Here is a 23,535-nt window from a genome sequence, read left to right as displayed (position 1 = left end):
GTTCAAAATAAATGTTTCGTTTCTAACTAGAATAGCCTTCACTTCTTGTCTGTTTAGTAACCAGTCTGAACACCGAGTACAGGATTTGTCTGTTGAGAACATAGATTCAAGAAGTAAACATTAAATTATGATAGCTTTTATTCTTCCAAATCAATTTTCAGATTGCAAACTTTGGGGTAAATTATCTCTTTTGGGAGTGACCTTGGATCAAAACATAAACCCGAAGATTCCAAGAATGGATTTTAATTAATATTAAACAAACACTCAAATCAGGAAATCATCTGCATTAATCAATATGGTGTTCAGACAAATAGATCTTTTTGCTTTTTGATTATTCCCCTCACAGATTTAGTGTTTACAATACCATGCATGTTCAGCAAATCACAGCAGGCAATTCTGTTCTCATAAGAACAATTTTGGGCCCTAGAGGCTCTTTCCTAAGATTCTGAGCACATATTAGTTACTTCTTATTGACTTAGACAATATATGAGCTGTCAGAAAACCCATTTTTAAGAACTGTAACAAGGTTTTCTAACTGTGGATATTTTAAACAGCCGTTAGTTCCCTTTTTGAGCTATAATAAATTTCCTTCATGTTGAATCTATATCCCTAATCACTGATTCCTTTTAGGGCTTTCTAACCAGTGTATCTCAATGGCTGCCTGCTCAGTTGGAGATTAGGCATCTAGCTACAGGTGTGCTCTTTCAGGATTATTTCATTTTCAACTGAATGGGGAAAACTGCTTGTTCATTCAAGCTTCCCCCTCCCCAAACTGACACATTCCCATTGTCATCAGTAGAAGTAGTAACTATTTGAAGCTGTTTCCTCCGACAGTACAAATGATGTTCAGTTTATGAAACCCAAATCCTTTCTGTCTGTCTAGCGAATGGACTATGTAGTGTGACTGTGACTTATCTGTACTGAAACGAATCATCATGTGTAACAATGATGTAGAAACACAAAACTTGGCTTGCTTCTTGAGATGCTACAGAAATCCTGGCTTTCTTTTGTTTGTACATATACTACCAAAATCATCTCTACAGGGGGATTGTGGGGAGAAAAATAGAGTGATAAGATAATATCTGGACTCCCTAGACTTTTTTATTTTTGTATTTTAAAAAAAGTAATAAACTTGCATACCAATTGCTCTTACACAATGCATCATCTCCTCCGACCAGAAATATTTCTTATTCAGGGAAGAAACTTGCTATCAGCTGGACCTCTGGAATAATCAGCTCCTTTATGAATCAGAAATTGATTTTATGTCTGAATCTGATTTTACTAGCATGGTATGGTTCTTACAAAGATTTTTTTCTCTTCTGCTCCCCTCTACACACACTCTCTCTCTCTCTCTCTCTCTCTCTCTCTCTCTCTCTCTCTCTCTCTCTCTCTCTCTCTCTCTCTCCCCTCTGTCTTCCATTTTTTTTCATATTCTTTCTGTGGTGACTAAGAAACAGGCCCTGCATATGTGCTCAACCACTAATCAATATCTCCAGCTTTGGGATCTTCAACTGTTAATGTTCTTTAAGCTTTGCATACACTAAGCTAAAGTAAAACGTGTAAGTGTATTGAAATTTTAACTGTTGTAACATCTGTTGATGGAGATCTTTGTGATTTCTAATACCACAAAAATACATGTAACTAATGACTCTATTATCTTGTATTTATATAATTGTTTTTAATTGAAGCTACTATGTTGCTAAAATAAACAAAACGGTGGGATACTTGAGCATTTATTTTGACTGTGATCTAGGGTAATTACTCAAATTTGGACTCACATATTTTGACTGTTCAAAATATTTGATTATACTTAAGTAATGTTTGTAAATTTAATATAGACATATTTGTAATGGAAAATGGCTATTAGGCTGTATATAGTATATGAAAAAGGAGGTAGGAAGATTCATTTGTTTGCATATGTTTTTGTACTATACATGTTTATGTAGCTGTGTGCATATGCATATGTATGTGTGCAGATCAAAGTCAACATTAAGGATTGTCCTTAGAATCATCACAGATTTGGGCTAGAGAGATGGCTCAACAGTTAAGAGCACCGGCTACTCTTCTAAAGGTCCTGAGTTCATTTCCCAGCAACCACATCGTGGCTCACAACCATCTATAATATGATCTGGTGTCCTTTTCTGGTGTGCATGTGTACATCAGGTAGAACACTGTATATATAATAAACAAATATTTTTAAAAAGGAATATCTCCAGATCAATTATTTTGTAAAAATACTTATTTTTGATAATTTCATATATGTACACGTATATCTAGACCATATTGAGCCTCACATTCCCCTCTAATTCTCTGTGGACATGTACTTCCTATCACATCCATTTTCTTGTATGATCCTTTGACTTCTACCCACTGGCTGCATGATCATAGTTGTAGAATTATTTATTATACCTTAGACAACTCAGGAGTGTCTACACCACTTAAGTAAAATTATTCAACTTTCTGTAGTAGCCATCAAATAACAATGAATACAGATTTTCTTCAAGACACAAGAATTGATGAGCTTTATCCCCACTTGTCCTGAAGTGTGGATGGGCTTAATGTACAGACCTTGTTCAGGTAACCAGAGATTTTTTGAGTCGATGAATGCAACACCCATGCTATTTTGAGAAGACAACATTTCACAGCACTTTTCAGCACTGAAAACTCAATGAACCTTAATGGAGTATTATAGATATTATATCTAGGGGGAAAAGACTCACATCAATTTATTTTCAGCATATTTACAAGTTAAGAGTTTCTGCATTTCTCCATGAGCCTTCTCTAACAAAGGATTATTGAAGAACAAATATATGGTGTCAACAGAAGTATTTAGAAGGTATATAACAACAATGGTGAGTTTTGTCAAGGGGGTCTACGGACACCCCAAAGAACACAACCTAATGCCATAGCATTTTATGCTGAAAAAAAAAACTAGATGGTAAGGCCTTGTTGCTGAAAATATCATATATGTTAGACAAGGAACATACAGAAATCAAGATAAAATTTTGTTGAAAAGTCCTTACTTATTATTATTTTTTCTTTCACAGTGCTGGGGAATGTATGCAGACCACTGAGGGGGAAATATCATTAATAGTTTTAAGCAGAAGTTGACCCCATATGCCACAACATCTGACAACATGGATCTCTTGTTCAAGTAGTGACATAGTGGTTATGGGAGTGACAAATCCTTCTCTTATGCAGGTAGGCCAATTGCACAGGAGAGGTTTTATCTTGGTAGCATAAACTTGGTTCAAAGCCCACTGGGATGGTTAGTTTTTTGAGACAGAATCCTTCATCAAACCTAGTTATCATACATAGATTAAGCTAGGTTGGCTGGCCCATGACCTTTATTGATGTTTCTTTCCTTTGGATCTGTCTATACCCTTCCTCCACCTGATAAACAATGTTCAGGTGATAGACATTCTGCTTTCTCCTCTGCTTTATGTCAGGGCTGAGTATTGAAACACAGGGTCTCATTCTTATGAGCAATTACTCATGGAGCCAGAGGCCCTAGCACCAGAGTGGTTTATTTATTTTTTAATATTTTATTAATTTATCCATATTACATCTCAGTGGTTATCCCTTCCTTTGTATCCTCCCATTCCTCCCTCCCTCGCATTTTCCCCTTACTCCCCTCCCCAATGACTGTGACTGAGGGGAAACTCCTCCCCCTGTATATGCTCATAGGGTATCAAGTCTCTTCTTGGTAGCCTGCTGTCCTTCCTCTGAGTGCCACCAGGTCTCCCCCTCCAGGGGACGTGGTCAAATATGGGGCACCAGAGTTCGTGGGAAAGTCAGACGCCACTCTCCACTCAACTGTGGAGAATGTCCTGTCCATTGGCTAGATCTGGATAGGATTTTGAAGTTTACTGAACGTATTGTCCTTGGCTGGTGCCTTAGTTTGAGCAGGACCCCTGGGCCCAAATCTGCCTATCATAATGTTTTTCTTGTAGGTTTCTAGGACCCTCTGGATCCTTCTACTTTGCCATTCTCCCATGCTTCTCTCATCTGGAGTCCCAATAGGATGTCCTCCACTCTGTCCCAGTGTCCTGATAAGTGAAGACTTTGATGGGACATGCCCCTTGGGCTAGTGTGCAGATATAAGTGAGTATATACCATTTGATTATTTCTCCTTCTGGGTTAACTCACTCCTTATGATCATGTCTACTTCAATCCATTTGTCCACAAATTTCAGGAATTCCTTGATATTAATAGCTGAGTAGTATTCCATAGTGTAAATGTACCACAGTTTCTTTATCCATTCTTCTACTGATGGACACTTGGGCTGTTTCCATGTTCTGACTATTATGAATAAGGCTGCTATGAACATGATTGAGCATATGTTCTTGTGTGCTGGCGCATCTTCTGGGTATAAGTGTAACACAAACAGAAACTTGAACTCAGGAACTCTTACTACCTTACAGACTTTAACAATCTCATCTACCTTTAAAAACAGAAAGTGTGTAAATTATATGTTGTTTTAAACTCATAAGATGACAGCAATCAAGAGATGCGAAATTCTTAAAGAATGGTTACTTGCCTGAAATTATTTAAGTAAGAATTGTTGAAGATTGTATTAGGTTCCTGTCATCCTCTAGAGCCTTTGATGGAAATTAGTGTAACAAATAAATATTTTATAATTATATAATCAGAGTGTACTTTTTCATTTTAATATTTTGAATAAAATATTACAAGAGTATACATTATTACCTTAATATTCTCACCTAAGCCTATTTGTAACTAATGATTGATAAAGCAAGATGAAAACATATATCCATGAGCTAGAGTGGAGGGTTTATAATACATAACAGGCACATTTGGAAAGAGAAACCCAAAACAGAGTTTAAGAATAAATAAAGCTACAGGTAGGCAAAGGAAAAAAGGGAAGCAAAGAGATTGGAAATGTAATCAACAGAGAAAAATGTAGGAATTCTTGCCAGGAAACATTTTATGACTTTCAAAATAGTTTTGGCTGAAGTTGAGGTCAAATACTCTGCTAAATAACTCCCTAGAAAAATTCTAGTGGCTTTGATTTTTCCACCCTGAACAATTTTCATGCCTTTCTGTAGTCAGGGAAGTTATTACAGACATTATATCAAGTTTATGCTAGACAGCAATAAAACAAAACCTGCTTCCAGTATTTCATGCACTATATTGTGTGTTTCAATTTGATATATTCATGAGAGACCAGTATGAATATTTGTCTATTTATATATTTTCAAATGTTTATTTTTCTCATGAAATGTTCTAAAAATGGATATGTTAACATGGAAAATCTAGTTAAATTGTTAAATTTTATAATTTCTTATAGTCAAAAAATTTCCTAAGGCAAATCTCTAAAAATGTCTTGTTGAATATCATTCATCTCAAGCATTTCTAAATTTTTAAAAACCATTAATATTTCAAAAGGAATAAATGTTTGAGGATGGAGCTCAATGAAAAAACATTAAATTTGCATGTAGGAAGTTCTGGGTTAGAATGTTTACATTCAATATAAAAGACATGGTTGTCTTTACAGATATTGACTGTGTGTGTGTGTGTGTGTGTGTGTGTGTGTGTGTGTGTGTGTGCGTGTGCGTGCGCGCGCACACACACGTGCACATACGGGTGTGTAAAAACATACTTATAGAAAACATATGGAAGATAATAATTTTATAAACCATGGACTTATGAATTTGCAACTACATAAGAACTTACACTGATCAAATTTAGCATTGACATTAATAATTTCTATATAAATCATACATTAAGTTTCAAGGTAGAGGGCAGAAGCCCCTCACTTTATCCTGAAAGAAGATAAGGTAGAAAGAAGCACATCTTATGTCTTCAGATAAATATCATGAAGAAAGTTGGGGTGAATTAAAGAATTAAAAGCATGCAATTCAGAGGATAAGTAAAATTTTAAAATAAGTTGGAAGTAAAAGAATCATACAAGTATTTGTTGTTGTTGTTTTACCTCATGGTATTTTCTTCTGATGATTAAACAATAAAAAGAAAACTGTTTCCCATTGTTCATGGGGAAACACTTTTTTTTTAAACATAAAGAATGCATGCAATGGCCACTGGTTGAAATAATTATAAAAAATAAATAAAAAGAAAGAAAGAAAGAAAGAAAAAAGATATAAATAAGGTTATCTTTGATTCTCACTACTAAGAGATATCTTGAATATAGAAGAATGCCATGAATAGCTGTTGTATAATTGATAATATTTAATATTGATTCATATAAAATAAATTATTTGTATATATTAATTAAATGAAGGAAATTATCACAGTGTTACTGTCTCAGTTATTCCTTAATCTACTATTTATAAATAAAAGACACAAAACTTCTGAGTTTTAGGTAAATCTCAAAACACTGGGTCACTTACTCCCTGGCAGGGTGGCCATGCCAGGACACAGAAGAAGAGGTAACATGTAATACAAATGAGACTTGATAGGCTGAGGTCAGACATTAGGGGTGGAGGGCTCTGCTTTCTGAGGACTAGGGAAGGGAGGGAGAAGATATGAAGGAGGTGGGGGAGTGATCAGGAGGTAATGAGAGAGGGAGCTACAATCAGGATGTAAAGAATTCAAAATGCAGAACAAGCAGGTAATTTATATTGCTAATCCCGCTATATGGGAATAGCTCTAAGACAGGCTGAGACAATCTAGGCAGAGACAAGGCTTCCTGTTGGTCAAAGAATCACTATTGCTTATTATTAGATGGCATTCTTTGTATGGCATTAAAGAAGAGATACAGATGTCTTTATTCTACTGATACAAAGAGCCTAGAACCAGCCGAATTGTTCTGTGCATCCCGCACACCTCATATGTTTATAATTTTAGGGCTGTCGAATGCCTGTGAGAAATTATGTTTTCAGAACAAAATAACCAGACATGAACACTGGATCAGCCCTGACAGGATTCATTCCTCTCAGCGTACTGGAAGCTGACATCCAATATCCTTCAAGTTTCAGCCCTAAGCACTTTATTTGCTGTTACTCATCACAAGACAGCTTCAAATGAAACCTTCAGATCTCAATTGGTCCAGCATTTAAGACTGTCCCACACAGGACTCCTGTTAATCCTGGAATTTCTCAACATTTAGAAACTGGACCACAAATGCTATTCCTGGCTTGTTTAATCACTTCCCCAATTGTATGTGGGCCCCTACAAAGGTATTATTCACCCCAAATCAGCCAGAAGAGACTTTAGAGATTTATGCCCCATTTCCTCTAATGGGGGTTGGGTAGATTTTTGTTTGTTCTCTTGGATTACAGATGGTTATTTTCATTGAGAACTTGTTATAAGTTTTTATTGGTCATATTCAGAGAGAAAATGAGGTTGGACTCAGAGATGTCTTTCTTTTCCTTTATCTTTCTCTCTTAAGTATAGAGATAGAAGAGAAAGAAGCAGGATATTAAAATATATATGGATGGTAGGACAAAAGTAGATTATTGATTCTACTCCTTGACTTAAGGCCTTAATTGTTACTCACAAATAAGATTATTTTTAACTCATTGGTATATAACTTTGTATATTGATGCAAAATATGTTTACTTTTGATACGTTGCTATAGAATTCAAATGTAAGATTATTCTTCACATAATATATATATATATATATATATATATAATTCTACTCTAATATGAGATAGTATACCCATACAACCTAGAAGTTTACTTCTAATACATTGAAAGTGCTATTGCAGACTATTCATGATAATTAAATAATACAAGCTAATTGTTAGTTGAACAAATCATGATCTTGTCAATTACTAATCATTTTTATCATAGGAATATACATCATAGATTTAACGGATAGATATGATTTTTTAGATATATAAGGTAAAATAGTTAGATAAAATCTTCAAAAGCCTCAAAGACCTACAGAGTATGGCAAAAAGATGTTTTTATTATTTTAAAGATTATTTGACTACAAGACAGGTTAACTCCAAGAAACACTCAGTCTACCTCGAAGAATATGATGAGCCTCAAAGAAACTCCATGTGAAGATGCCTTCAAATGTGACAAATCAGCCACTGGGAAAAATGTTCTCATTTCTGCCACAGACAGAATTCTGCCTAAAAATGGGGAAGCGTGGATGCAGGCAGTGTTGATTGCCAAACTTTGCCAAGACTGGGTAAGCAAGTCCTCAACAGTTTCCTGCCTCACAAATATGTCTTTCAGATATGTTGGACCAGAAGGCTGAAGAAGATGCTCCAATGTTATAGAGAGTTTTGGGTGACTGTTCAGGCTGAAAATTATCTCTATTATCTTTTCATTTTCGAAGCCGCTAACCTGCACTTGCGGTTTACTCAGGTAATTAAAGTTTTTTTCCTTCTGAAGTCCCTGATGGGGTTGAAGACCAGATAGTTTAGTATTACAATTAAGCTTAGTTGTTTACAGATTAAGATGTTTTTAGGTATATATATATATAGATATATATATATATATATATATATATATATATATATATATATATATAGATGTTTTAAGTTGATAGAGATGAGATATGAAAGATATTGATTTACATTCTGAATGTTAGACTCACCAAGATAGGAAAGATGTTTTTTTTTCAAGGCTGCTAAATACAAATAGCTAAAACACTATTAATGTGACATTTATATAATTCATGATTGTTTCTTGGTTCTTCTTGCTCTATGTAGTTTATTATGTGTGTTAATATAAATGTATATGTGCCACGTGTGGTAGCACACGCCTTTAATCCCAGCACTTGGGAGGCAGAGGCAGGCGGATCACTGTGAGTTCAAGGGCAGCCTAGTCTACAAAACGAGTCCAGGACAGCCAAAATAACATTAAGAAACCCTGTCTCAACCAAACAAATATATATAATATATATATATATATATATATATACATATATAATAAATATAAAATTTTTTTTCGTTCCATTTCTTTTTTTTTATTAATTTATTCTTGTTACATCTCAATGTTTATCCCATCCCTTGTATCCTCCCATTCCTCCCCCCCCCCCATTTTCCCATTATTCCCCTCCCCTATGACTGTTCCTGAGGGGGATTACCTCCCCCTATATATTCTCATAGGGTATCCAGTCTCTTCTTGGCTACCTGCTGTCCTTCCTCTGAGTGCCAGAAATACAAATGAACATAAAAAAAAAAATAGAGGGCTGGGAAGATGTCAACCCACTAAGCTATCTTGCCTGCTTCCCAGCCAAAATCCCCATGAATATTTGCACATGTTCCACTTGGGCTGCTTCTGTTTCATCAGGCCAGTCCTCTGAGTAAGCTGCTCTGGGCCACATGCTCCTGGTTATGACAACCCATGGTAACCTGCTTCTTTCTTCCTCCTTCCTCTTCCTCCATATAGGGCTTTTGCAAGCCCCTGACCAGTGAATCTTGCTCTGCCTACTTCTCTTCTGCCCAGCCCAGGCTGTAGGTAACTTTATTAGCCAATCAGGGATAATTTGGAAGGCAGGGTTCACACAACGTCATTTTGGATAATTGAGAATTTGCTCATAGGGTAGTAAGGATTTTGAGGAGCAAGCAATTAGCATTTGAATACATAGCAAATCCAGTTTATCCCCAGCAAATAGATATTGCTTTCTATGGAAATATGAGTAGAGGGCATGTGACAGAAACATAGCAAATATGATAGAGATAAAACTAAGAATTAGTTTAAATATGATTCTATTAACTTCTCAAGAGAAACCATGGCAAAATCCATCTTTTCAAACAAATCTTAATATTAAAATATGAACTGGTATCATGGGTTATTCATGTAGTTGACACAAAATACAGTTTGCAAGTTTGCTGAATATGCAAATTAATAGATAAGTTTATTCATAGAATACTTAAAACTGAGCAAACTTTAAAGCTAGGGCAAATCTCAGCAGCATATAATGCAGAGGTATTTTCAGGTTAATTTTAAGTATGATGAGGTTCTTTCCATAAAACATAAACCACAGAAGATATCTATAATGCTTTAAGAACCACACTGTTCTTTGGCTTTGTATCAACTGGCATTTTAATGTACCCAGTATTCTGCAACAGCTCTGGTCCAGGGAGATATCCCACAAGTAAAGCTCACCACCAAAGCTATTTGGCTTTAAACAACCCCAATGGGTCAATATTTATCTGATATAACTATTCCTGTAATGTATGAATCTTCCTATTTAATTAGCTTGATGTCCTGAATATTTTTAAAGTGATGCATGTTTTAGAACTGTTTTCCTGTTGAGAATATAAACTTGGAACACATGAACCAAATAAAATATTGTCTGATTCAGAATCAGAATAGCTACTGTGGAAAATTAACTGCATACACAGATTAAATTTGCATCTCTTTTTATTTTACTTTTGAGTGTCACTATGACAGAAAAAGGTGAAATTTCTTCATGAAGTGGTAGTACTGAACATATCCTTAGCTTTGGAAGATCACTTAGAATATAAATTATAGTTGCTCTATTTCATGCTCCTATAATGATATAGGTTTCTGGAGTTAGACTCTTTAAAACATGCATCAAATATTTTTATTCTTTATCTATTGAGCTGAATGGAGACCCCCATATATGAAGTTCTTAAGATACATCTGCTGTGTATTAATCATACCGATAAAACATTAGGGAAGAGATTTTTTACAAAACCATATTTTACAATTTTTCTATAATATTTCAAATACATTGATTTAAGGATGAAACATAGAATATATAAATAAAACACAACTGATGAGTAACATGCGCCACCCAGCTTAGATTCCAGAGAAGTGATGTCTATTAAATGATCATTAGACATTGCAAATTTAATCTACAAGTCACTCTCAATTATTTAAGCCTATACAGAAAGTCAACATAAGAAGATAAAGTAAGTCACTAGTAGTACTTCTGTACTGCATATGAGATCAAGGACATTCAATAATATAGTACATTCCTATTCTGTTTGGAAAACATGTCACTTTTGACCTTGTTAATCATAAAATTAGTGTAGCAGATAAAAACGTGAAACACCAATGCCACTGTTTGTCAAAGTGGTGCGTCATCTCAAACTTCTGACCAACAAGTAGCATTGAGTTGAAGTAAAACTAAACCTTTAATAACTGACTATTATGACCCTAATAGCCGCTAGGATGAAGGTGACTTAACTGCCTCTGAGACACTAAACAAAGGCAAAAACTAGGAGTTATTGCCTATTCATTATAGATCACAGGAGGATGGTGGAGAGGGGCAATAGAAGAGTGTGTGGAAAGATGATCAGAATCCAGAGCATATGTATGAAATTGTAAATATTTATGAATAAAATTCATTCCAAAACATATTTTCTTATTTAAAATATTTGAGTAGTTTTGTCTAAAACTTCATAATTCATCAGGCTATTAAAAATAGTCTAACATGTACATGAACATGAAATTGGATGTCTTTTCATTTTAATATCCATATAGTGCTTTGGTTTATATAAAGCAAAGAATAAGGAATATCTCGGTTACAATGACAAACCAGCTTCTCTGCAATGCATCCCTCCAGCATAGATTTAATATATCTGATTTGTCAATGTCAAAAATCTTGCTAATCTTTCCTGCCACTGTCAAATGCTAGGAGTTATTGCCTATTCATTGAGTTGTGAGGAATAGGGCAACTGACATAAATAGGCAAAAAGTAATCTGCACATATATCAGAATAAAATGCTCCTTTTGAACAAAGTTTTAAAAATAATTAGAAAATCAGCTCTGTTTTTAAGATGACTGTTCAATTATCTAGCCTATGATGTTATATTGCATGTAAGTTAAGTCTAACTATGTACATTAGATATTTACTGAATGTACCCAGAGAGCAAGGTATTTTCTGGTTATATTAAATAGTATGTGTTTTGTTTCATTGTAATATCTTACTATATTAATATTAAAATTAAAATTAATGTCCAGGGCTGGAGAGATGGCTCAGAGGTTAAGAGCACTGACTGCTCTTCCAGAGGTCCTGAGTTCAATTCCCAGCAACCACATGGTGGCTCACAACCATCTACAATCCAGTCTGATGCCCTCTTCTGTCCTGCAGGTGTACATGCAGGCAGAGCACTGTATACACAATAAATAAATATATCTTTAAAAAAAATTAATGTCCAATATTTACTGACTTTAACTGTCTGAAACATTTTATCAGTGATTTTTATATGGGATAAAATTACTTAAGGTGAAATGTTAACATCATATCTCTCTCTATTTTTCCAAATTTAAAATGTCAGGTAAGTCTCAGAAAATATATAGTAAGAATATTTTCTTTAAAGTCTATCAATAATAATGGATTTTCCAGAAAAGAACAACTAAAATTTGACCACCAATATAATAGCTTCCCCTAATACACACACATACACACACACACACACACACACACACACACACACACACACACACACGTGTGTGTGTTGTTCCCATGTGTAACTGTAAGTCCATGCTATTGAGTATTGCTGACACTGAATTGTAATGAAAGTATAAGTTTCTTGGGATCACTTATGATCAAAGAGGGTAAAATTGAGGATACTGAAATATTTGCTCCAATAAAATATGTATTTATAAACGTACTATGATTAGTAGCTTGGTGTTTCTATTTTCCTTGATGCAGCATACGATGGTAGTAAGAACATGTCATATGTCTTTACATTTTGTTTATAATTTTCACCTTCAAGAGTGTGAAAATCATAGTATATCTACTTCCAGGACCAGATGGCACTTTACTAGATTGTTCCTGAAGAAGCTGAAACTGAATGAAAGGAGGGGAGGATGCCTATATTTTCTGGAGATACATCCTAACCATTTTCACCAGAAATATTTTGAGGGAAAAGTAGATAATATCTATTCACTAATTAAAAACCTAAATAACCAAATATCCAGAACCATATTTACTGTGCACTACTATAGCAAACCCATATTCTCGCATTGGCTAGGGAAACTGCTTTTGGACTGCTTAATGCTAGCAGATTTATTTTTCTGTCTGGATTCTGCCCTCTTACTCTTCCAGTACTCAAAGGCCATGTGCCGCACTTCACCAAGAGGGTGAGAACATGTGGATGTTATTTGTATACTGAGTTGTATATTTTTAACTTAGAGTGAAATGTCTTACTCTTTTTTTTCCTGTGTAAAAAATAAATAGGATTACATAGTTACAAAAATTCTATTTAACACATAAATTTCAGGATTATTGAATACATACTCATGCAGGCGAGCACACTCACACCTTTCCCACATTCAGGACGGAGAACAAGCACAGTCTCAGCATTGTACAGCCACACTGCTTTCAATAATAGAAAAAAATGTCATTCTTTTTTATATGACAGAAATGAGTTAACTGATTGTCGTATATTTTCTAAAATGTCACAGAAGGTGAAGAACTCTTTCAATCCCACGGGATATTTAAAAGCTATTCTACTACCTGTAACAGTTTTATATTACTTCATATTAGGTTATAGGACTAAGAAATGAGCACATTACATATAATCCTAAACCAAAATCATTTCATCTAATCTATAAAATTGATGTCATTATTTCCATATTAAAGATGAAGAACTGAAAGTCAGTGGAGCTTGGTTTAATTACCCACATTTTTAACAATAATAGGTAATGGAACGGAAGGAGAAGTAACACTAAGGCTTTGTGATCTTTTGTATTTGCTCTTAACTATGTTTCCCTCCAAGAAGAGGTACAAAGCAGCACAGAGAAAAGCAGAGTTCAGCCTTGAAGTTGCCTCTGCACAAACTATGGGTGGTGGCAGCCAGTTTTGAGAAGTATGATAAGCTCATAGATATCGGGATCCTAACATTAAAAAAGTGTAGTTATGTTTGTAACGTGTAATTTATACCTGTGTCTTAGGGGTGCTTTCGCTGCGATGAAACACCATGACTCAACACAAGGGAGGGTTTTATGAGGTTACACTTCCACATCACTGTCCATGGTCAAAGGAAATCAGGACAGGAACTTAAATTAGCCTGAAAGCTGAAAGCCAGAAATGATAGAGTATTGCTGTTTACTATCTTGCAATTTCTGCCTTTCTCATTTGTCTTATGTATAGAATTCAAGACCACAAGCCCATGAGCTGGGGACTTCCCCCATCAATCAATAATTAAGAAAATGCCCTACAGGGTTGCTACAGCTCAGTATTCTGGAGGCATTTTCTTTCCCCCTCCTCCTTCTTCTTTTTTTTTTTTTTTTTCAATCAGTCTTACATTTTACTTATTAATTAACTAAATTATTTACTTACTTTGCATCCCAGTAGGAAGTTTCCCTCCCTCCTCTCCTCCTGGTCCCTCCCTCTACCATCCTTTTCCCACCTCCTCACTCCTTTTTTTTCTCAGAGAAGGGTGGGCCACTCATGGCTTTCAACCTGCTTTGGCATATCAAGTAGGACTAGGAGCACCTTCTTCTATTGGGCCTAGAGAACACATTCCAGTTATGGAGAAGGGATCCAAGGGCAGGCAACAGAGTCAGAGATAGCCACACCCAGCGCCTGCAATCATATGTCCCACATGAGGACTAAGTTGTAGATCCTTAGATATGTGAAACAGGGCACGATCTGTCCCATGACTGCTCTCTGGTTGGTTGTTCAGTCTCTGTGTGCCCTGAGTGTGTCAGGCTAATTGATTCTCTAGGTTTTCTTCTAGTGTCCTTGGCATCTTGCTCTTTCAATCCCTCCTTCGCTTCTTCAATAAGATTCCCTCAGCTTACTCACTCTCTACTCAACTGTAGAGAATGTCCTGACCATTGGCTAGATCTGGGTAGGGGTTTAAAGTTTACCGCCTGTATTGTCCTTGGCTGGTGCCTTAGTTTGAGCGGGACCCCTGGGCCCAAATCTGCCTATCATAATGTTCTACTTGTAGGTTTCTAGGACCCTCTGGATCCTTCTACTTTGCTATTCTCCCATGCCTCTCTCATCTAGAGTCCCAATAGGATGTCCCCCCCTCTGTCCCAGTTTCCTGGTAAGTGAAGGCATTTGATCATGTCCCCTGGAGGGGGAGACCTGGTGGCACTCAGAGGAAGGACAGCAGGTTACCAAGAAGATACTTGATACCCTCTGAGCATATACAGGGGGAGGAAATCCCCTTCAGGAACAGTCATAGGGGAGGGGATTAAGGGGAAAATGGGAGGGAGGGAAGAATGGGAGGATACAAGGGATGGGATAATCATTGACATGTAACAAGAATAAATTAATAATAAAAAAAAAGATTTCTTCAACTTTACCTAATGTTTGCTTGCCAATCTCCGCCTCTGTTTTCATCAGCTGTTGGACTATGCCATTCAAATGACAGCTATGCTAGGGAGCCATTATTTTATTTTATTTATTTATTTTTTTTTTGGAGCCATTATTTTAAAACCAAGATTCCTACCTCTCAGATGATGATAGATTCTGTCAAGTTGACATAAAACTATCCAGCTTCACTTAATACAAATGGAAGGACCTAATATTGTTTATATAATCTTCCATTTTTTCTGAGTATATAAATAATACCATTTTATAAAAAAAAATTTAAAGAGAGAATCTATATATTTATTTATATATCATCTATTCACGAAAAATGTAACTTGTATTTTTAACAATTTTATGGAGTAGTAGCATAAAAATAAAAATTAAGTGTAATATTAAATTTAAGGCTTTGCTTCATGCACAATATAATTTAATGAATGATAAGAGTAAATGAAGGATTTTATATCCGGATGTTGGTAAAAGTTAACAGGTTATAGACGGAGGATATAGAAGTTTTCAGGTTTCAGTTAAATTACAGATCAATCTATCATCTATTTAAGTGTCTAAGCTTTATCAATCTCTAACGTCTGTCAATACATCTGCCCTGCTGATCATCCTTATCATCTTCTTCATATCCTTGCCCTGACCTCTGTGACTGTCTCTGCATACAACCTTAACATGCGACGAAGTGGGTTTAGCTTTTGTTAGCACCTGCACACTGCGGGAGTCTGTGTGTGTTGCAGTTGGGCCGATTGGAAGATTCTACAGTAGTACATTTCCAACTGAATCCTCAAAATGTCATAACTGTTAGTTATCCCGCCTTATATATGCTCCTATAACCTCACCAACCGTTTCCCAACTGCTTAACCCTTCCTGTTACATTAGTCTTTTTTACCCAAACCTTTCGCAGGTTCTGTAGAGAAGTAACTTAGAGTTTTAAAGATCATGAGGTAAGGACATAGATTTTTATAACTGGTTAAAAAAAAAATTTGGGAAGTCTGTTTATTGTGTGGTAGCATCTGGTGTAAACAACACACTTAATTATGCACGAGTATGTTACTTTAGTAAAAGATGGAACCCTTCCAGTGTTTTCTAGAGAAAGCACACCTAAAGTTTAGGAATAAAGAATATGCAGGCAGAGGGAACACTTAAAAAGTCAGAAGCAGATGACATGAGGAAAAATAATTTGTCCCATTACAAGTTGAGAGAAGAACAGATTTTTGCAGACATTAAGTTGTATGGATTTAGAAGAAAAAAATCTCGGGGAACTATCCAAATAGTCTATATTTTCATAATGAGTAGGGAGCAAAAAGAAGGGTTCAAATGATACTTTTCTAAAGTGTAGGATTCTGAAAAAATATCTGTAAAAATCAGAAGTTGGTGGGTCTTTTACTTTTCATTTATTTATTTATTTAATCCCTTACAGCCTATCCTAGCCTCCCTCTCTCCTCTTCTCTGATCCCTACTTCTTCTCAAAAAAAAGTGGAGGCCTAAGCGGGAAAGCACCTTGGCACCTCAAGTTGCAGTAGGTCTAAGCAGATCCTTTCCCGCTGAGGCCAGGCGAGGCAGCCCAGTTACAGAAAAGGGATCTAAAGGCAGTCAACTGAGTCAGAGACAGGCTCTACTCCAATTGTTAGGGGACCCACATGAGAACTAATCTAAACATTTGCTACATAAGAGTAGGGGTCTAGGTCAAGCCCATGCATGCCCTTTGTTGGTGGTTCAGTCTCTCTGAATCTCCATGGGTTCAAGGTAGTTTACTATGTAGGTCTTCTTGTGGTATACTTGACCCTCCCAACTTCCTCCATCCTCTTCCCACCCTTCCACAAAACTGCCGAGGAGCTCAGGCTATTGTTGTTTGGCTGTGTGTCTCTGCGTCTGATCCCATCAGCTGCCTCTGAAGTCTCTCAGAAGACAGTTCTGCTAGGTTCCTGTCCTGGCACAGCAAGTCACAGCAGGGCTAAGCTCCAAATAATTTGGGGTGTGGGGAGTACGGCTGACCTAGCAGTATGTGCAATCATAGAAAAGCTAGCAATTATCAATACCTCGTGGCTTAGGGTGTGATTGTGTATGCATATGAAATAAATGAAAGAAAAAAAAAACCCAAAATTACTGTTCTGGAACTGTTTAAGCTCATGTGTTAAAGGAAGAAAGAATCAGTTTATTAAATCAGAACATTTACTTCACATTTCACCCACCACCAACTCTTTCTCTAGGTTCTCTTTTCTACCTCTCTTTAGTTAAACCCTCAATTCAATGTAATAATTTCCATGTCTAGCTGGTAAACGATCACTAAATTTGTGAAAATATTTATGTAAAATGTAAGTATTTTCATTTCTTAAAATAATGATTAAGGTAAATTGTCACTAAAAATTTAAACTGAAGGAATATAAATATTTATTAGAGACAGACAAATCAATGCAAATTAGTTATCCTTCGAAGGTGGGAATCATAATCTTGTGTATAAATCTGAAATGGGTTATATTGAAACTTGATGGATACATAAATATGGATGAGATTGAGTAGCCAAACCAAATAAAATCACATACTTTGAGTTTATTATCATGTGAAAGTGTAGATTCATCTCCAAATGCATCTCTTTGGTTGGGAAGTTTCTTTTGATATCTCTATCATTGTTTTCTAAATTCATGTGTACTACATTGGCCATTATATACAATTAATTCTGCAGTTAAGTTCAAATACAATTCTACATATATGGTCACATATGAATGATTTACTGAAAAAATATATTTGCATGCTTGGGCACATGCATGCCTATACAGCTATAGATATGTATGTTTATATAAATAAACTTTTTTATAATTTTAGACACAGATAAATTCATGGTGAGCTGATAAAGAGTAGAGCTTTTTGTAAACTTACTGAAGAGCAGTACCAACAGTACCAAAAGACAAGAGCAACAAAGCATACAATTTGCACATCTATGCACATTTGTATTATTTAGCACTAAAAGGAAAATCTATAAATAAACCAATTCATTCAGAGTTCTTATCTACAGCTTTTCCAATTCTGAAAATAAAGGACGTTAGATTGCTCCAAAAGTCTGTCAATAATCCCCAAAGTACACTTAGTGGTTGTGAGTGGGTGGCTATTTATTACATTATTCGACATTATTAAACAGAGGAAAAGGTACACACACAGATTAACTCACTATGGTTTCAATTGTCCTCATCTTGGCCAGAGTTATAGTATTAAACATTACATTAACACAATACGTTAACTACCCAAGTATCTCTAGACTCCCTTACTTCCAATACAGGCTCAGCATGGCTAGGAGAGCTTAGTGTTACTATTTATCTTCCTGCAACATAAGGCAAAGACATTATGCAAAAATATATCTCAAAGCGGGAAGCATTTTGTAACTTCTTACTCAGAGCGCCAGTTCCCTTCCAGACAACAGTATGATCTGGAAAGATTCCTTACCTAATTCTCACCATAAAATAGAAAAAGAAAGCATCTTTCTCTTACCAGAATGGAGTAATACTCAACCTTGCTGTAGCATTCTGTCGAGTTGCAGTTTGAAAGGACAGATCCAAAGCGGCCTTGTGCCCGCAACTGATCTGGCTGATTTCCAATCCCTGTACACAAACACACACACAGAAGAAGAAAAAAAAAACAGTGTAATTGGCTCTCAAGAAAGTGATGCAAACATTCATCCTGATGGCAGTTGCATGTTGAATCTAGTCACTGTTACTCTGTAGGCTTTTTCTAAACAGTCCAAGTACATTTCCCCTTTCAATTCCATCTGTTTCAATGTCTCCATTCAATGCTGAGATGAATATCTTTAAAAAAAAAACACACAGACTTGTGTCCATTCCACAGGGCAGAGACCTTTAATTTCTAAAAGTGTGGTCTAACACATGACAAAAAATATACACCAATTTAAATAGAAAGGAAAGTATTTCATTATTTTACTGAGTATGTTCACCCCCTTTTCTAAAATTGGAAATATAAAATCTAATATTGATGCCATGATGCTAATGATATGTCAGTATTATTAAGTGTCTTTTATTTGTCATTTGATAAAGCAAACTGCACATTCAATATCTCTGTTTTTTCCAGGTGTCACATCAGTGATGTCTGCAAGATACTCCAGCATCTGACTCCAGCTGTTCTGTTTCTAAGTCTTACTAAATATTCCACTGTACTTTTGCCCAAACCTTCAAAGGGGCTTAGACACAAAAACATCCTTTACTTTTTATGGGAGCAATGAAGGGGGCCATAGAAGCCTGGCTCTTTTTCTGGTTTTTCACATTCAAATTTTATGGGAACATTAGGTAATTATAACTAGGGGTCACATATTCTTGTTACTCAGAGAGTGAGAATATTAGATCGAAACATAAGCCTCTACGAAAGCCACAATTTCTAGATAAATCATTCTTTGTAGTGCTCCAAGCTGTACTTTGATCTTACAGCTACACAAGAATGGTACCTTTGTTTTGCTTTATGCCTGTATAAAGGCTGGTTAACAGTTATGAGCTCTTCCACAACTTAAAACAAAGAGCTAAAGCCTAAGAAAAAGTTGAGTTTTCATTGTAAGTTTAGATCCACTATTTTCTGTTTATGAAATATATATACATTAAACACAAATACAAATAAATCCTACGGCTTTATAAATTAAGATTGCATAATACTCTAAAGGTAAACTGATATGAAATTATTTACAAACAAGTAAAAATAAGATATTTTATTAATATAAATATTAATTACCGAATGATATTTAATTATATCACCCACCAAATTTAACACATCACAAAGCACTGAGATTGAAATCGTCTCATTTGTGTATTCAACAATCATCTATAACGTATCCCTAAAATATGGTGCTTTGAAAACAATGTGTTTAAAGCCCACATTTGTTTATAGAATACTATTGGCAAATAATTGCCAAAGATGTCAAATGGCCTAAAAGGAAGTTTTATTTAATATCAATTTTTAAAATGATTATATCTTCAGGATGTGTTTCTATTCATTAATGAAGAAAAATAGTAATAGTGGGCTAATGATTTAAAAGTGACTCTGAGCATATTCATCACCATATTTTGACATAAGTTTTAGGATTTATTCAGGGATTGTTCTCAATCTTACAATAATGTATATTATTGTGTGTAGATACAAAATAATTGATCTAGATGTCACAGTGGTAATGTTTCAGCATAATTCAATTATGATAGCTTTATTAGTTTGTATGACTAAATCTACAGTTCTATAATCGCACTAAATGAATGGATTAAAACAAAACAGAAAAGAAAAAAGACAAAGTCCTCTGGTTTCATCTGAGATAAACAGCCATTTATTTCTAGTTCGGTCATTTTGTTTCTTTACAAATGTTACCTCTCTATTTGTGTTAGTGAACTCTATCACATAGGTTTCTGTTTTAAACATTGTGATGCAACATTCATTATTAAAAATAATGCACTGTAGATATAGTTATCAATACCAAGGAAATAACAGTGAATTACCCAAAGTCCAAACCCTTTGTTTTGCAGAAAGGGCCTGAAGTGAAGCTAATTCCTGATTATTTCTGTTACTTTGAAATCCTGGTCATAAATAACAACAACAACAAAATAAACATAAACTCCTACAGATAATCACTGTAATTATGAGGACTAAAATTGCCTTAGACTCTGCTGAGAAAATTGGACACATCCACCTCAATATTACCAATCTCTCTGATTTAAATTCTTGTCCCTATTAAATGACCAAAGAACTTTGTACTGGCAGTTCTCATGTGCTTTAGTTATTTTGACTGCAATAAATTTTCCTCATCAATTTCAAGTAATGTTTTAATACTACTCCGTATTTAAAGTGAAATCTCCCCTATTCTCTTTCATTTCCCTTGTGCAATGCTATTTCCTAATTGAAACTGGAAATTATAATTAGGCACTATCCAGTTGCAATTGGAATTCCTTAATACAGCAGAGGATCTGTTGCAATCTTACCTACCTACCTATCTACTTCTTACAGAACACCCCTTCTGCCAAGTCAATAAAACAGACCTCTTTTTTCTCAACTCCTAGGGATTGACTACTTCCTTCCGGAAACATTCTTTTTTCATATCACTAAGAATCCTTCAATCATCTATAATTCTGTTATCGTGAAGGTCATTGAATCACAAGTTTCTTTTTTATCTTCTTAGTCTGAATAATTCTGGGATACTCCTTGACTAATTCAGTAACTTTACAGAACTAAGTGTTATCTCTGTTCTATTGACTCCTAAATTTATATTTGTGCCCTGGTATTTCTATAAAACTGTATAAGATGCTCCATTTGTATTTTGATATGAACATTTGTCTCTCCAGAAAATATTTTCTATTTAAAAAGTGACCAAATTAGTACAGTATTTTCAGGCATAAATATGACTTTTTTACTAATTTATTCATATTACATCTCAATTGTTATCCCATTCCTTGTATCGTCCCATTCCTCCCTCCCTCCCATTTTCCCCTTATTTCCCTCCCCTATGACTGTGACTGAGGGGGACCTCCTCCCCCTGTATATGCTCATAGGGTATCAGGTCCCTTCTTGATAGCCTGCTATCCTTCCTCTTTTTATACCCCCCAAATCCATGCTAAAGTCAGGGATTGTCATATATGATGGGTGTTTACCTGCAGCTTGCTTCCCCTTGCTCCATATATCCATCTCATATAATAGCAGGAGGTGGACTTTGGCCAATTCCCTGCTCTCTGCTCTTTGAGGGGAATAGGAAGCACACATCTTAGTGTACCTTGAGCAGGAGAAGGTGAGTGTGGATTGGCTTTCCACCAGAATCTGCCAGTCCCACTTTGAGGGCTGTGTGTTCAGTCTTCAGGTTGAGTGTGGAGCACGCCTTAAATGGGCAGTGTAGGCTGTCACTGGCTGTCTGCCAGCACCTAACAAAGCACCTGGCTAGCTGTGCCCTGCCTACAAATAAATACACACCTGTATCTGCCACACAGGCTGTGCATTGGAAGAAGGATAGTCTTATATGGAGAGTATATTCCAAATACTATACTTTAACTGGAATAGTTGGGGGTCATCTTATATGACCAGTCATCTTAATACACCGGAAAAAATTGTAAGTCAATAACACCGTATATTTTGCAAATCAGACTCCCTTTGGTCTTCAAAAGTTAAGCAAAAGTCAACAGTTGCTCAGTAAAAGTGGTATGTTATTTTTATTTTAATTTTTATTATAATTTATTGACATTACATCCTGATTGTTATCCCCTCCATCCCATCTTCCCATTTCCACCCTCCCTCCCTCTTCTGCCTTATTCCCCTCTCCTAGACCTCTGAAAGGGGTGCCCTTCGACACCCACCAATTGACCATAACCTATCAAGTCTCAAAGCAATAGCCGGCATCCCCTTCTTCTGTGTGCCTACAAGGCTGCCCCGCCAACAGACTATAAATAAAGGCAACACTAAATTTATCATAAATTCCATTTAAAATGACCACATTAAAACTTATATATAGAAAATGAAAAAACAAAGGAAATGAAAACAGTGTATATTAAGATTATCATATGAATACTTAGAAGTGCAAAGTCAAGAACCAATAGATTAACCCTTGTTTAGCTATGCTTTACCAGTAACTTGTAAAATGATAACTTTGGAATGTGATAAGATGAAGAAATAATATATGAACAAGACTAATAAAAGAAATATGTATTTAAAAAATCTAATAACAATGACATTCTAGAGCAATAGAAACACTCCAGAATTGTGTGGGCTTTAATATTAAAGGTTTATTTTGAGTATGCACCTGTGACTAGGCGGTTTAGCCTGAAGAAGAAAAGAAAATAATTGAAATACCTTGATTATATCTACAAGTAAAAAGAACTGGATCAATAAGATTATAAAGTTCAGAGATCATTATCTACTACTAAAGAAGAAAATCTAACACTGACTATAAATCTGTTATGCTAAGAAGGAACAAGCCTAAGCAATTTACTTTCAATGAAAAGTCCTTGGGTTGACCATTGTCTGATTTCATCATTTAAAATGGACTTGAGTTTTAATCATTTTTAATTTTTCTTTCATGGGAAAAAAAGAAAAATATTATATTCTACAGTGAAAAGATTAATTAATGCAAAGCATGAAAGTGAGTCCTGAGTGAGAAAATGATGAATTTAACAAGATAATAGACATCCAAATGGACAAATAACAAAATAAATTAATTAAGTGCAAATACATATTTTGGCTGAGGATAATCCATTGCCCTTTTCCTTTATTTGATCATTCAAATTTATAGTGTTAACTAATACAGTCATTTCATATTTGAATTTAGGTGTTCTTTTAATCTTAAATATGGGTAACTTAAAATTTTTTTGCCTCTTTCTAAAGGCA

At 35.3% G+C, this 23,535-nt stretch overlaps 1 protein-coding gene across 1 annotated transcript in view; it reads right to left on the bottom strand.

Annotated features, from left to right (window-relative positions):
- Positions 1 to 23,535, bottom strand: part of Mgat4c (MGAT4 family member C) — a 621,187-nt gene that overhangs the window by 335,305 nt on the left and 262,347 nt on the right. Inside the window, exon 2 of the mRNA XM_051139639.1 lies at positions 18,676 to 18,785. The gene's annotated coding sequence lies outside the window, so the exon portion shown is untranslated. The remainder of the gene's footprint in view (positions 1 to 18,675; positions 18,786 to 23,535) is intronic.

The sequence above is a fragment of the Acomys russatus genome, chromosome 31 (genome assembly GCF_903995435.1).
Source record: "Acomys russatus chromosome 31, mAcoRus1.1, whole genome shotgun sequence".
Taxonomy (NCBI): domain Eukaryota; kingdom Metazoa; phylum Chordata; class Mammalia; order Rodentia; family Muridae; genus Acomys; species Acomys russatus.
This window is presented reverse-complemented; position numbering and strand designations above follow the sequence as displayed.